The sequence below is a fragment of the Amblyomma mixtum genome, chromosome 1 (assembly GCF_055824585.1).
Source record: "Amblyomma mixtum isolate Tamu chromosome 1, ASM5582458v1, whole genome shotgun sequence".
Taxonomy (NCBI): domain Eukaryota; kingdom Metazoa; phylum Arthropoda; class Arachnida; order Ixodida; family Ixodidae; genus Amblyomma; species Amblyomma mixtum.
The window spans coordinates 102,006,956-102,022,296 of NC_143012.1; the positions used below are offsets into that span (position 1 = coordinate 102,006,956).

Here is a 15,341-nt window from a genome sequence, read left to right on the forward strand (position 1 = left end):
TCCCTGTTGGCCAGCAATGGAGCTTACGGGTTTTGTCACACAGCTTCGGACACCTTGACACAACTTGGGGAGATAAATAGTTTTTAGGCGCGAAAAAGAGACAAGGCATATAGGTAGCTACCTATGTGCCTATGTGCCTTTCAAAAAGAAAGGCAACTTATGCGTAAGCGACACATCACTTGTACTGTATAACTGTGAAAAGAAATTCCTGGAGCGCGCCTTATCATGGCGTTCCTGAGCTTTAGGTGACCCACCTGCGCATGTGACGACAAGCTATAAAAGTACGTTTCATGCATGCAATAAGATCAGTTGGAAGTTGGCGCTTCGTCCTGTCACCTACCTATGTGTCTTGTCTGTTTTTTGAGCCTAAAACCTATTCAAATATGAACCAACACCAACTAACCCAGCAGCAAGTGCTCTTAAACTTGGAGTCTTCTCGAGACAGTGTTAACATAAAATCAACTTAAAGGTGCACTAAACAGAATTCTGAACTCTGTTTACTTCGGGAACTCGGTCTACACGTTCCGAACACGCTTAGAAACTTCCAGTTATTGTACTGTGTAGCCGATTTCTCTAATTTAAGGCGGATTAAGCGTCCCGGCTCCCGCCGGACTCAGCGCTGACGGTAGGAGGTCAACTGACGCGTGGAGTGGCTTTCAGCCAGTCGTGTGGCGGCTTTGCTTTCGCTTTTATTTTGTTTTTTTAGGTTTCCATGAATAAATAGATCCAGTCAGAGATAACATAGCTGCAAATTAGGCCCACGGAAGTAAACATACGCGTGGACCCTTTTTGCTTTCGCCGATTGCTACGTATCAGTCCGCCGATGGCAGAGCGGCAAGCCGCCCCGGGACTGGCTGAATGGTTGGTTGACTCCTCCTACCGTCAGAGGAGAGTTAAAAAAAAAAAAAGGCGGGAGCCGGGACGTTCAATCCGATTTAAATTAGGGAAGTCGGGCGCACAGGACAGTAATTCCAAGTTTGTAAGTATGCTCGGAACGTGTAGATCGTGTTCCCGCGGTGAAAAGATTAGTTCAGATTCCTCGGTGCACCTTTAAGACGTGCAGCCGACCATGTTTTGTTTTTGTGCCGCTGATCCCGAGGTCGCGGGTTCGATCCCGGCTGCGTTTTGATTGATGCAAAGGGCAAAACGGGCCCGTATGCTTTGCGATGTCAGCGCGCGTTTAACAGCTCCAGATAGAACTAGAGCACTCCCCCCCCCCCCCCCTCGCAGCACATGCGTCGGATCGGAATGTTCAAATTGAGATTTTTTATTCTGCGTCTTCAGTTTTGGTGCCGAAGCCAGATCCGGTCAATAACATTGCCGTTCCAGTTATCTAAAGGGAACAGCATCGATCTCAACGCAGTTTCATTGATCATAGGGTGCAATGTCGAACAGGTTTTATCATTTTTAAGGAAGAATAAAACGCGTCGCTGGAAGGAAGCCGTACAACAGTGGCCGGCAAGCGATTCCATTACCGAATTGTTTTCGGAGAGAACGCTTCTTTGTTTGGGAGATGCAGTGTTACATTCGTTAATAAGAACGGTAAACTGGGCTAGTTGGTAGGAATTCATACTGAAAACTGCGCAAAAAACGTGCATGCATGCATGGGTCACCTGGGTCACGTGACATTGTGACGTCATCACAACCTGCCCACCTGGACCGCGCAAGGCCCATCGCTGGGAGCAGCTGTCATCACAGGCCAGTTGCGCATTGCTTAGAGGCATATCCACTGCGCCAGGAGGGCTATGAGGGAATCTAGGAATGTAGAGAGAGAGAATAAACTTTATTCATAGAGTCTTTGAAGAGGAAGGCTCCCTTCTGGCGCAGGCGGACTATACTGTCGCTTGGCGGCCTTGATCATCTGGATCTCGGCGACCTGGTCAGCTCTCTCTGTGAGCAACTTTTGCTGTCACAGGTCCGAGCTGCGCAGCGCGGTCTCCCACTGCTCCTCTGTGGTTATTCCGCTTAAAGGGTTCTTGCTGCAGGCCCACATGATGTGGTCGAGGTTAGCATACTCTCCGCAGCTATTGCATTCTGCAGAGTATATATCGGGATGAATCACGACTTTCTATCGAAGGAGCAGAATGGAATATCCCCCTCCCAGCCCCACGCGCACGCAAGAGCAAGCAACCACTCTCAGGCAGCCCCAAACGCACACATTCCCATGCCCCGCAGTAGTCTGTGATGTTGTGTGACCTCTCTGTAACACACGAGACGATCTGAAACTCTCGCTGTGCCCACTGGCTCGGAAAGCGAGACCTGGAGCCAGTTCGTGGGGTGCTTTATTTCCAGCCAGGGATGCGTGTCCAGACTATGTGAATGTTGCGGTCGTCCGTTGCGGGATTCCGTTCGTCAGGGGTGAGACCCTCCCCGTGGTAAAGTTCATCACTGCAACCTTGTAGTCACGGGGTATCGCCGGCCCGTATTGCGAGCGGGATGGCGGCTTCTTCCGCAATTTCGGGACTACCTGACGTGATCGAGGCGCCGGCTCGGAGATGTGTTTCGGCGTCAGCGACCGCTATCTAAATGCGCAGACTAACCCCTGTATTTAGCCTTCATAGATCACGAAAAAACCATTTGACTCGGTGGAAACCTCAGCAGTCATGCAAGCATTGCGGAATCGGGGTGTAGAAGAGCCTTATGTGAGAATGCTGGAAGATATCGATAACTGTTCTTCGAAAACACAGCGCAAAAACGACACGGACGACACAGAACTGGACAGGACGTTCCAGTTCTGTGTCGTCCGTGTCCTTTTTGCGCTGTGTTTTCGAAGAACTGCTGCCAACTAGCCCAAACTAAGTTACTGTTACATATCTATAACCGGCCTCCACAACAACTATAGTCCCCCATAAGTCAGCTATAAAGGAAGTTTGTCAGGCAGTATGGTGGTGAAACTTTATTACCAGCGGATATAGAGGAGCGACCCGAAGTCGCCCCCCGCTTAAACGGCGGCCGCTATCCCTTGGGCAGCGGCGGCGTCTTCAGCCAGCTGGAGGAGCTTGATCTGTGCCCCCGTGTCGGGGCTGAGCAATAGAGTCTCCCAATGAGCAGAGTCGGTAATGAACTGACTCGCGGGTAGGGACTGCGGGCAGTTCCAGATCATATGATTGAGATCGGCATTCGCATCACAATTTTTGCATTTGTCTGAGTAGAGTCCTTCCGAGTAGAAGCTACACAATTGGGGATTTGGATGGGTGTTAGTTTGAAGTTTACGCCAGGCTTTGGCCTGTTGCTTGGAGAGCGTTTTATCTGCTGGGGGGGGGGGGGGGGGGGGGGGGGGGAATCTGAGTCTTGCAAGCCTGTAGTGCTGCAGGATTTCTCTGTAAGAAAACAACCTGTCCTTGCCGGAGTATAGGGCGGGTGGGCTGCACGACCCAGCTCGGTGGGACAGTTTGTCAGGCAGGAAGACGCAATATCGTCGCCCATGCTGTTCACCTCCTGTTTACAAGAGATATTCAAAGGCCTGGGTTAGGAACAGTTTTGGGATGAGTTAGTGGAGAATACCTTCTAGTAATCTGCAATTCGCTGATGGCATTGCCTTGCTAAGCCACTCAGGAGATGAAATGCGAAGCATGATCAATCACTTAGGCAAAGCAGAAGGAGGGAAATGCGCGAAGACGTTGAAATTCAAATTCTGACTACAGATAACTTCTACAAAGCGAATTAAAAAAAAAAAAATTCTTGCTGGCCGATATTCGTGAAGCGGCGTGCTTTAACATCCCAGGCATACGGAACTTTATTAGAGCCTCTTTCAGAGCCTCTTTTATGACTTCCTTGTCGCAATCAAGAGGAAGAAATGGGCTTGAGCAGGCCATATAATGCGGAGGCAAGATAACTACGGACAGGATTCCAAGAGAAGGCAAGCGTGGCAGGGGGCGGCAGGAAGTTAGGCGAGCAGATGAGATTAAGAAGTTTGAGGGGATACGGTGGCCGCAACTGGCGAAGGACAGGGTTACTTGGTGAAAGGGGCCTTTGCCCAGCAGTGCAACGTTGCTGCAGTGGGCGTAGTCAGGCTGAGTGACGGCGATCGGTGCCCCCCAAAAATTGCTTCCTCCAGAAAAGAAAAAAATTCGGGGGGCACTTTGGCTCTCTGAAGTGCTGCAAGGAAAAAGCGCTTCCTGGCCCAATGTTTTTTTTTTAATTTTCATGTTTTGTTGTTTTTTCTTTCTTATTTTTTATTTTTGTTTGTTTTCTCATCTTGATTTTTTATTCCTTTATTTATGAAACCCATGCATTCGCTAGATGCCCCTTTATTCATGGGGATTTTTATTTATGGGGGGGGGGGGGGGACTTTTCACATTGTGAAAAGTCCTCACCGCGGTGGCTCAGTGGTTACGGCGCTCGGCTGCTGACTCGAAAGACACGGGTTCGATCCCGGCCGCGGCGGCTGAATTTCGATGGAGGCGAAATTCTAGAGGCCCGTGTGCTGTGCGATGTCAGTGCACGTTAAGGAACCACAGGTGGTCGAAATTTCTGGGGCCCTCCACTACGGCGTCTCTCATAGCCTGATTTCTTGTGAAACAGCGCAACGGCACAAGGCCAGAGGACAAGAAAGGACGATACACAGCGCTGACTAACAACAGAATGTTTATTCAGTAAGCCATGCTTATAAAGGCGCCAGCGACACTGAACAATAGAAAAATACACAGAACCGTGACAGATATCCCTCCGACCAGGCACGTATCTGATAACACAGGGCTAACACGTGTGCAAAAATTCATGTTCTTTCTGCAAGATAGCGACAGAAGGGGTGCTTACACACCTCTGACCCAGCTTCAAGATCTCAGAGGCTTCGATAACTTCTCTAGTTATCGCGACTCATAGCCTGAGTCGCTTTGGGACGTTAAACCCCCATAAACCACACGATGTGAAAAGTGACTTGCGGTGTGATAGGCGCGTGGGACGATATTTTCATGCTCTCGCAGTATTTAAAAACTGTTTGTGCATTGAATAAAGATTCAGTTGGAAGTTAGCGCATGTGTTGTCTTTTTCGTTGTGTGCTTGTCTCGAGCGCTACAGTTTTTTTCATTTGGGAAGCACATGTGAATATAAATTGTATTCCTGATTTTATAGTATCTCCCCTGCGGTTACTTCTCGTTTTGTTCTGTCCCCATCTGCCGTCGTGCAACTTTTGAGGAATCCGTGCCTGAGGTTGCGTGGCACTATACCTGCCTCTCGGGTGCAAGATCCCATATGCGCCAGCGGTTCACGAAGGGGCCGCCTCCATGTGTCGTCATTTTGCTCCGACTGGGAATATTTTTGTCAAAGTCTGCGCGAACAAAGGACTGCCCGCGTTGAGGCTCCCTCGCTTCCGGCGCCGAAGCCATTGTGGCCGCTTCCTGTCGCCGCTTCCGGCCTTTTCTTGAGCGCCTCCTCGTCGGGACGAGAGACTCCGTCGCGTGCGGGCCACGCGCCGCTCGTCTCCGAGGGGCGACCCGGATAACCCCAGGTGGGCTTGCAGCAGCAGCCGGCTGTTTTTTTCGCGCGTCGGTGTCTCTTCGGAAAGGAGAGGCGATACGCAAAAGACGCCCCATGTAGTACGTGATCCACACCGTCTTCTTCTCCGGTTCATGGAATGCTGACGATTGCGCAATTTACCGTGACATTACAAGTGACGCTGATCCTTACAGCCTGACCTCATGGTTAATGACCCTAAGCGTTTCTAAAACAAAGCATATCTCTTCCACTCCTAGGCCAGCACGTTTTCCAACCACTTACGTTATCAACAACACTTAACAGCTATCTATAGGTACAGTCTTTGTCAAAAGTAACCAGGCTGCATGGTTTGCTTCTCATTCGTATATTGGACCCCTCATGTCTTCTCTAAAGATCAAAAACTTCTTCGAAGGTCAGGGTAGGGGTTCTCCTTACCATACAGAGATTTAGAGCTTGAGGGCTGGCATAATAATAGCTTTACTATACGACTGAGAAGCAAACCGTGCAGCCTGGTAACTTTTGACAAAGACTGTACCTCGGGCTGCACCTTCGCTTTGACATAACGCCCCGTCACCATATTGACCTCACTTGGCCTCCTCAAGCCTGACCTCAAACACGCCTCTATCCACGTCGAAAGACTTGCCCTTCATACGCCGCGGCTGTTTGGGAGGCTGATCAAGCTTGCGTTATCACTGACATTGGATCCTTGCAGAGCCGTGCTGTTCGTTTCATATTTTCCGACTACTCGCCTTTCACGAGCGTCTTAGCATTAAAGAAACGTGCCGAACTGGAATGCTTATCACATCGACGTAAACTTGCTCGTTTAACGCTTTTCCACAAACTTCATCACCATCGGTCCCTTCGTTTGGTTTATTGGGGTTTAACGTCCCAAAGCATCTCAGGCTATGAGGGACGCCGTAGTGAAGGGCTCCGGAAATTTCGACCACCTGCACTGACATCGCACAGTACACGGGCCTCTAGAATTTCACCTTCATCGAAATTCAGCCGCCGTGGCCGGGATCGAACCCGCGTCTTTCGGGTCAGCAGCCGAGCGCCGTAACCACTGAGACTCCGCGGCGGGGCCGGTCCCTTCGTGGCGGTTTCAGTCACCTGTTGTCATATTTCCACGACACGGTCATTCTTTCAAAGTTAGAACGCGTACAGTGCCATTCATCGCCTTGTGCCGACTCACTCATCCCTCGTGCAGTTGAGCCCACTTAAAGCGAACCTGACGGTCGCGTGGACTGCGTTCGTTGTATCCGAAGTTCGTAGTTAGTGGACTTACGGCCAAAGACACACACTCAGGCAAAGCTGGCGTGTGATTTATTTAAACGTTGTGTCATGCACGCCTGCTACTCCGTCACAACGCCTGCTTAGTCACCTGAGACGGTGCTTTCTGGGCTGTTCAACAGTCGCGCGTATTCCTCGCAGAGCCAACGGTCTGGCTTTGGAGACGCGACATTAGTAGCCGCCGTTGAGCTGTACACAGCCGCTACTGCTAGGTCAGCCTGCTCGTGATCGCATTCTAACGATTCCAGTGGCTGGGATGGCTCTGCGCCCTTATAAAATGGTCTATAGACTTCTTATTGACTATTGACTTCCTATAGATATTGCTTTTTGTCTATTCATAGTCTTTAGACTGTCTGTTGATAAAAGTCTACGGAAAGTGTATGACCATAAATCTATAGATTGTCTATAGACTGTCTATGGCATTTGTATTGCCTATAGACTGTTCTCTAGCATTCGTCTATAAACAGTCTATAGACTGTCTAAAACTTTTTTTGTAAGGGCGTTGCCATCCCCGCCGATGAAGTCATTCCAGCCATCAGCTCTGACCAGTTGTGCACCACGTTCGTCTCACCATGTGGGACTGTGTCATCCTGGGCCCATTCAGCGACCAAGGAATGGCGCACTTCTCGCACGGGGTAGCATTGCACATGTGTAGAGAACCGATTGGATGGGCGATGACGGGACCAGCGTGGCACAGCACCATGTATCCGAAGCTCTAACATTGGTGCAATTTATTGATCGCTGACCAAGCGCAGTAGCTTTGGCTAGCACCCACCACGCTTCTCGTTCTTGTGGAGGTTTGGGCGAGTTGGTTGCTCGTGATGAAAAAACTGTAGCGCTCGAGACAAGGACACAACGAAGACGACAACACATGCCAGGTGATTAACAAAAGCAGGAAACAGCTAACACGGGAGATTATTGAAGCAAGACGAATAAAAAACTTAGAAGATAGGTGTGTAAGCATCCCATCTGTATCTCTATCAAAGAAGGAGATGATTTTTCTTGATGGCTCGAACAAAATGTGAAAAGTGACTTGCGGTGTGGTAGGCCTGTGGGACGATATTTTGATGCTCTCGCAGTGTTTAGAAGCTGTTCGTGCATTGAATAAAGATTCAGTTCAAAGTTAGCGCATGTGTTGTCATCTTCGTTGTATCCTTGTCTGGAGCGCTACAGTTCTTTCATCATATTTTAGACAATTTGCCGAGCAGCATGGACAAATTTAGCTGGTGGGGCCCTCTGCGTTTCCTTGGCCAGCGGTTACCGACAGGTTCAATGCCGCCCTTTTCTGTTGCTTCTTTGGGTCGCCGCACTGTGTGCTGGGCGTTGCCCATGCCTGCGAGAGTTTATCGACTGCGGGGGCGAGTTGAGGGGCCCTCCTCGTTCGCTATAACCGAACAGTCAGGCCACAGCTGTTCGTTGTATATCTGAGATGCGGTGCGGTTGCCCCAGTGCATATTTTTGAGGTAGCGCCATCCTCCTTCGTAATAAGGTAGCGTTCGTTTAACTGCGGCCGTTGTAAGTGGGCTCGACTGTACTATCAGGGAGTGGAATAGCTTGCCATCGGACATTTATACAATTTATTTATTTATACAAATACCTCGCAGGTTCCACACTTGGAACATTGTGTGAGGGGGGGGGGGGGGGTTACAATATTTAGCAGACAGAAGATGGTACAAAGTGGAAAAGCATAAAAGTAAACAATATTAAATACATTAGACTGCAAACAATTATTACACCGTACTTGAAAGAAAAACGTATTATATTGACACAGAAGAAAAAAAGCAAACGAATAGCGGCACTGCATGGATTCGACTACACATACGAACACAATTTATGTACTACATCATGGATGCATGAAGGTGGTCAATTCGTTTTTGAACATTAATGGGTCACGTATGGTGGCAATTCAATCCGGGAGACCATTCCAACATTTGGTAGCACTTAGCAAAGCAGAAGAATAAAATGCGAGTGTTCGGCCCTGTAGACGTTGGAAGCTAAGATTATTATGTAGGCGACGTGAAGTGCGCATTGTGGACGCGTGGAGACTGTATATTCTGCAGTAAGCAAAGAAGTGCGATATCCCTACGTGCCTGTCGCAGAAAGAAGCATAAAAAAATTCCAAGAACTCATTCCCTCTGATGGAAGCGATTATTATTTTTTTTTTGTTTTCCCCTTTGGCTCGTGTTCTGTTGTCTTTATCGTTCCCGCCGAGCGAGGAGGGGGGCCTTCAGGGGTGTGCACCGTCCGCTCTGGCACCTGGCGCCAGTGGCGGCCAAGCGTGGCGCTCGGGTCGCAGTGCGTGGGAACGCAGTCGCTGCGCGCTCGGCCATGACCCCTTCGCCTTTTAGGAGAGGAAATGGCGCAGTCTCGGTCGGACATTTTAGATGAGGGAGCGTGACCCGAGCTTCCATTGGCGGCCACCCGGGCCCTCGTGGCCTGCAGTGCGCGGTCGTCGAGCTGGATGGCGGCTCATGTGTCGGGTTTGGTATTCCCAAAGTAGGCGATATAGGCTTGGTTGTTCCGGATTGATTTCGACCATCTGCGGTTCTTTTTTTTTTTTTTTAACGTGCACTGACGTCGCGCAGCATAGAACAGCACACGACGCCTCCGCTGCCGTCGCCTAAATTGACCATATTTTTATTACGCCACAGCGTGTGCAGCTCGTTCGGTCGAAAAGCCGTCGGAGTAGTCGGCACCACGTGTCGGAAATGATCGGGGGCTGCGTTGAACAAAAAATTCAGGGAGGCACTTTGCTGACCCAAAGTGCGGTGAGGCGAAAGCCTTAAGCGCAGTGTTGCTGCTTTTCATTTCATTTATTGAAGCTTTAAGGGCCCGTGGGCATTACATAAGGCGGGGGCAAGAACAGTGTGTAACAACATATGATACCAGCTCAACAAAAACAAAAAAGCAAAGGAACGAAATAAAGCAAAACTGCCGTTTTACTACACTCGTTTCTGTCGTGAGTGTTACTACACTCAAGCGCCGTGTGTGTCTTCTCTCCGTTCTCGTCCTGTGTCCTTGCGTCCTGTGTCCTTATTACAAGATGAAAGGAGAGCGCTTGCCCATAGAACAGGCGCACGCTGCCGCCGCGCGCTATGCGTCATCGTTTGACGTTTGCCGTAAGCGCGTGTTTATCGCGGATCACCGCAGCTTTTCGCTTCGAGATGTCCAGGCTTAACCTTAGCTAAGCCACAGCCAATTTTTTTTTTCAGCGGAGCAGCAGCCGACGTACCCCCCACTATGGCAGATATACAAAAATTAATGAAAGGCTCATTAATGAGGTTGAAGAGGAAAGGGTGCTGTGGGACATGTCCTACACGCACTAAGCGCAGGAATGTCGCCTAGCTGACGCCGCATCGCAGCGTTCCTCGGGTCCACCAGTGAGTCACAAACCTTCCTTTGTCATTGTCGCTTCTTTCACGTGAACTCCGTGCGCTGACGTTTGTTGATCCTGCGTGATTACATGTCTATATTTATTGACATTCATAACTGGAACGTTGTCAGCGTGTTTTTCTTCATGACGCTCCGCGGATTGTGAAAATATGGAGTCTTTCGGGTGGCGGCAATTCGTGAAATGTGAATGTATGCGAGCGCTTGGGAATGATTCAGCGAGTAGCGTGCTTTTATCGCCCGCGGTCACGGCATTGAACTTGATTGCATCCTGAAGCTAGGCTAGCTAGACATGACGGAGAACAGCGCGTGGACGCGGGACAAGTGCGTTACGGCACCGAAAAGGCGACTGGTGCATATGCAGTTGCGGAGAGTCATATATTCTGGCTTTTGTACTGTAATTATTGCTTCATAACTGTAATTAATGCACGAAGCATTGCCTGTTGGAGCATACTTGCGTGGTTATAAGTATAATTTACACTTCGGCGCTCCATGACAGTCAATGATGCTGGAGAGGCCAGCAGCAGACGGAAAAAACCGCGCGTTTAAATGTCACGTGACTTTGCGTATTAGACAAAAATAAAATTATTGCCCACATATATTTTTGTCAATGTTTTTATTGTGTTTCATCTCGTATGGAGCCTTAGGAACGTTGTTCTATGCGTTAATGAACGCAAAATGACTGAACGCTGAAGTGGGAGCAATCGAGCAACAGTGAAAACGCGCCTCTCCGACGCTGAGTCCCGTCGCTTCGTGCGGTTTGCGCCGGCGGCAGCGGTGGGCGACGGCGTCGCTATCGCGCGACGCATCGCGAAGGAATATCGCCTCATGCGGTTTTAAGAGTGAAACGCGACAGCATCTTGCAACGCTGCCAGGGAGTCCACAGAACGCCATCGCCCGTTCGGCTCTACGCCGTGCTCGACGGTCAATTGGTTTTTGAGGAGAGGAAATGTATCTCGCATATCTCGGTGGACATCTGAACCTCGCCGTAAGGGAAGGGAGGAAGTGGGGGTGAACGAAGACGCCGTATTAGCTAGACGCGCCTTTGTTCATTCCAAACCATCGAGCTGGCATGGCGGAGTGGTTACGGTGCTCGTCTCGAACTCCGGAGGCCCTGGTTCGATTCCCCAACTCTACCAATTTCCGACTCGGTTTTATGTATTTATCTGCTCTGACTAGAAAGGTTAATGTACTAGGCTAATTGGTTAATTTACCATTGTTCTAATGCCATCCGTCATGTCCTGTCACTCACCTGTCAAGTGATGGAAAACTCTAGAATGCTCGACACAATGTCTATGAAACGTCTAGAAACATCTATTACCGATGATTAATGATAGTTAAGCATGACTTGCACATTTCGTGATATTAGTTAATGTATGGTTAGTGATAGCTAACGTCAGAGCGATACAGAACTGCGCGAAGACGACGGTACAAAAGAACCCAAGCAACCACAGATATCCTTCGGACGGCCGACAGAGGTCTCTTTCGGATGTTCTGTACGTCCGCTGAACATCCGCAAACAGCCGGTAGACGTCCGTCGGCCGTCCGAAAGGTGGCCAAAGGTATACGGTTCGCCCGCCGACGGACGTCCAGTTGAGTACGTCCATTCGCGGATCTTTCTCGAATATTCGCATATATGGTGCATGCGCGCTTTTTACACTCCACGCGATGCAATAAAACCAAAAACAATTTGATGCATAGCACGCATATTTTATTGTGATTGATGATGCATCAGCAGAGCAATTGGTTATATTCGGAAAATTTCTTAAATGTGTCTCTTCAAATGTGGCAAGCTTGGGACACACATCTGTAATCTTCCCACCCACAGGATTTCTGAAAAAAAAAAGAGCGCGGCAAACATCAGTCATGTGAAACAAATGGCACAATGCAGCAGCCCAAGTAAAAACATTGGAACCAATTAATAGAAGTGTTTAATGCTGCAAGTATAACAGACAATGCACTTTAACAAACACCTCAATAAGTATAAAGCAATAACAGCTGTCACTTTTCCACACCATATTTGACAATGTATGTGTTCTTTATTTATTCTCATGGGCCTTAGGTCACTAACCTGCGCAGCACTGTACACGACTGTGCACAGAGAGCCGCAAAGCTTGCGTTGCGAACCGCTGCGAACTACACGTGCTTCCTATGGTCTGCCTTTCGCGCGTTGTCACTCTATATATAGGCACAGTGAACCTAGCAATGCCCTTAATTGCTAAAATACTCTGTCCCGCAACTTTGAAGAGGAGTGGGAATTAGCCGCGCGAGTTGAGGGCTCCCGCAGCTGTGTGATGTAGGCTCCCGAAAGTGTGAGAACAGCACACACTTGTGGAAGCCATCTCCTCGCGCTTACTGCTCCCACTGTCCTATGAACGAATGTTATATGAGCATGCTGCATTGTCCTAGAAGCAAGTTCCAAGAAGTGTACTGGATACATACCTTCGTAGGCAATCACATGTGCACTAAGCCTTCTTTAAACCAAGGTCGACGCAGTACAGGATTCCGGTGTTCCAGAAGAGCTTCAGGCGTTTTTCCTATCTTTCGAATTGCTTAAGTTACATACTACTTTCGTCCACAGACCGAACAAAGCCACACATTATAATAACAGAGCTATAAAGCTCTGCGCGACAACACTACACGACAAATCAACAACAGCGCTACCGGGCCGTACTAATGGATTGGATTGGACTGACCGCGAACTGACATCTATGATAATGGTGATAGCAGAATGCACGGGAGTTTTGATACTTACGAATGGTTTCAATGGCAAGTTTAGCTAGCAAAACGGTGGACATGTCGCACAACTCCACTAACTTGGAGAAGTTTTATAGATATAAAACTAGTCATTGAGTTCTTGCAAAATTCTGCAACATCTGCTTCTCCTCTTAGATAAATTTAGCTCGTTGGCGGCTCTTGCACTGCAGGAAGGAGTGGAATCGCACCAATTTACAAACATCTTCGCGTCAAACCCTCCAACCGATGCAAATAAAACAGTATACATACACGAAAGACTCGAATTTTCTGTGAAATAAAAAACGTCCATACTCATGGCCTGGGAAAATACTCGGCCTTACATCCTTCAGACGTACACCTCGTCTCTCATGCGGATATACAAAAGTGGACACTGTCCGTACCTCCGGCGGATGTACGAATACGGATATCCGAAATCGGATTGTGTTCGTACGTCCGATGGACGTCTGATCTCGGCAAAGGACGTTCGGATCTAGCTCGTACATCCGACGGATATCTGTGGTTGCTTGGGAAGGCACGAATACACACACATAAAGCGCAGACTTCCAACTGACTTTATTTAGTGAAAGCAAGGTGCTTATAAAGGCTATCACAGCAAACAAGGAGACAAGCAGAAGCAAAGGCAACGTGCGTACGGCAATGACAGTGTCAACAAGACCACGTGTGGTTACGACTCATAACTTTTCTTTTGGTTTTTGTTTTGGCCTTAGGAAGGAACTTTGTTTTTTTCAGGTAAGGAGAACAGTTTTTGGTGTCGCAGCTTTTACAATGCAAGGGCAGATTGCTGCCAGTGCCGCTGCTGAGGGATCGCCTGTGTTCCAAAGCGCGCTCATTAAAAAAACGGCCAGTCTGGCCTATGTAGGAACGACCGCATGACAGAGGTATTTCATAAACAACTTCGGACACACATTTTGTGAACTTGTTCCGATGGTTCTTGCAAGTGGCGGGTTCCTTTCTTGTTCCAGTCACTAGAGGGCACACTTTTTTCAGTTTGCAGGGTGCCGAAGAAACAACGCGAATTCATACCTTTCTGCTACCTTCTTGATGTTATGGGAAAGGCAATGAAAATATGTCGCTCTAACCATGAACCGACTAGCCCAACATCATGTCTTAGTTAACGTCACCTTAACTAGTACACTGATTAATGAATGGTAGTTAAGGTACAGGCACAGTGCACAGTCCCACTTGCCACTTCTTAACTACTACTAATTACCAATTAGTCATTTAGTCATTAAGTACAATGATATTGTTCCGCACCTCCACTAAATGTTACGAGGTGGCATGCCTAGGAAAAGGACGACATGATGACAGATGATAATATGATTTAATGGCTGTGGGCCTAGCGCGAGCGCTCCGTCCCGCGCCACTGCCCTCTTCTTCGTCTTCGTAACAATATAATCATGAAATCCCTTTGTATCATGTTTCAATGTCTTTCGATACATGGATACATTTGCTAACACGTCTTGGGCACGACAGTATGAGGCATTAAAGGCTTTCGCCTTAAAAATCATTTCATGGTAATTTGGGGTTCGATTGATGATTAATTCAACGCAACCACAACACCGGGCGATGGCTGGGGCGAGTTTCTCTGAAACTTGATTCAGAAAGACTGCTGTCGTCGCAGAAAATTTCGAGGAGGCACTTTGGTGATCTAAAGAGCGATGAGGTGAAAGCCTTTCCCACAACGCTCTCCAGCGTCCTTACGCTAGCCAAGGAGAACTGCATATATGCGTGGGCAGGAAGTCGGTGTAGCATAGTGGTTGGCACGCTCGGCTGTAGAACGGAAGGATGGTGCTTGCACATTTCAGTGGCTGCATCTGGTGAGCAGTTTATTCTCTACTGTCTGCGCTCCTTCATTCTCGAGTAATGAGGGAGTCCACCGGAGCACAGCCATGCAGCTACAAAGGAAAGCTATGCAGCTTTCCTTTATGCATGTTTGGCGTACTTTCTCGAGTCGAAACGTACTTTCCAAAGTTGGCGGCGGGATTGGGGGGCGCTCTTCGTTCTTTGCCGTTGGAGGAAGCGCGAGGTTTTCGAATGCGAGGCGGAGTTTGTGACACCGTCTGCTTCGCTTTAACCGAGTTGTTCGTTGTATGCGAGATGTATTGCATTGCTCTAGTGGACATATTTTGACGGTAGCACCACCGCCGATCGTTCGTAATAAATGGATGGAAATTTTTGCGCTCACAACAAACATGGACAAGAAAGGGGACGCTCACAGGCTCATGTTTTTTGTATGTGCAAAAATTTCCATCCCAACTTGCCCAAAATGCAATGATGCGTAATAAGCGAGCGTTCGTTATAACTGCGGCCGTTATAAGTGTTTACTCTTGAATATAACGAACCTTAGTATGTTGCACATGACGGAAGCCAACATTCACCGAAACCAAGGAGAATAGGGGTGCCTTTTTTGTTTTTGTAGTTTTTATCAGTGGAACACAATAAAAGCAGAAGAAAAACAACCACATGCC

The 15,341-nt window shown here is 48.5% G+C and overlaps 1 protein-coding gene across 4 annotated transcripts in view; it reads left to right on the forward strand.

The window, feature by feature from the left end:
- The window catches only part of LOC149367348 (transcriptional activator Myb-like), a 116,933-nt gene that overhangs the window by 29,813 nt on the left and 71,779 nt on the right, over nt 1-15,341 (forward strand). The window lies entirely within an intron of this gene.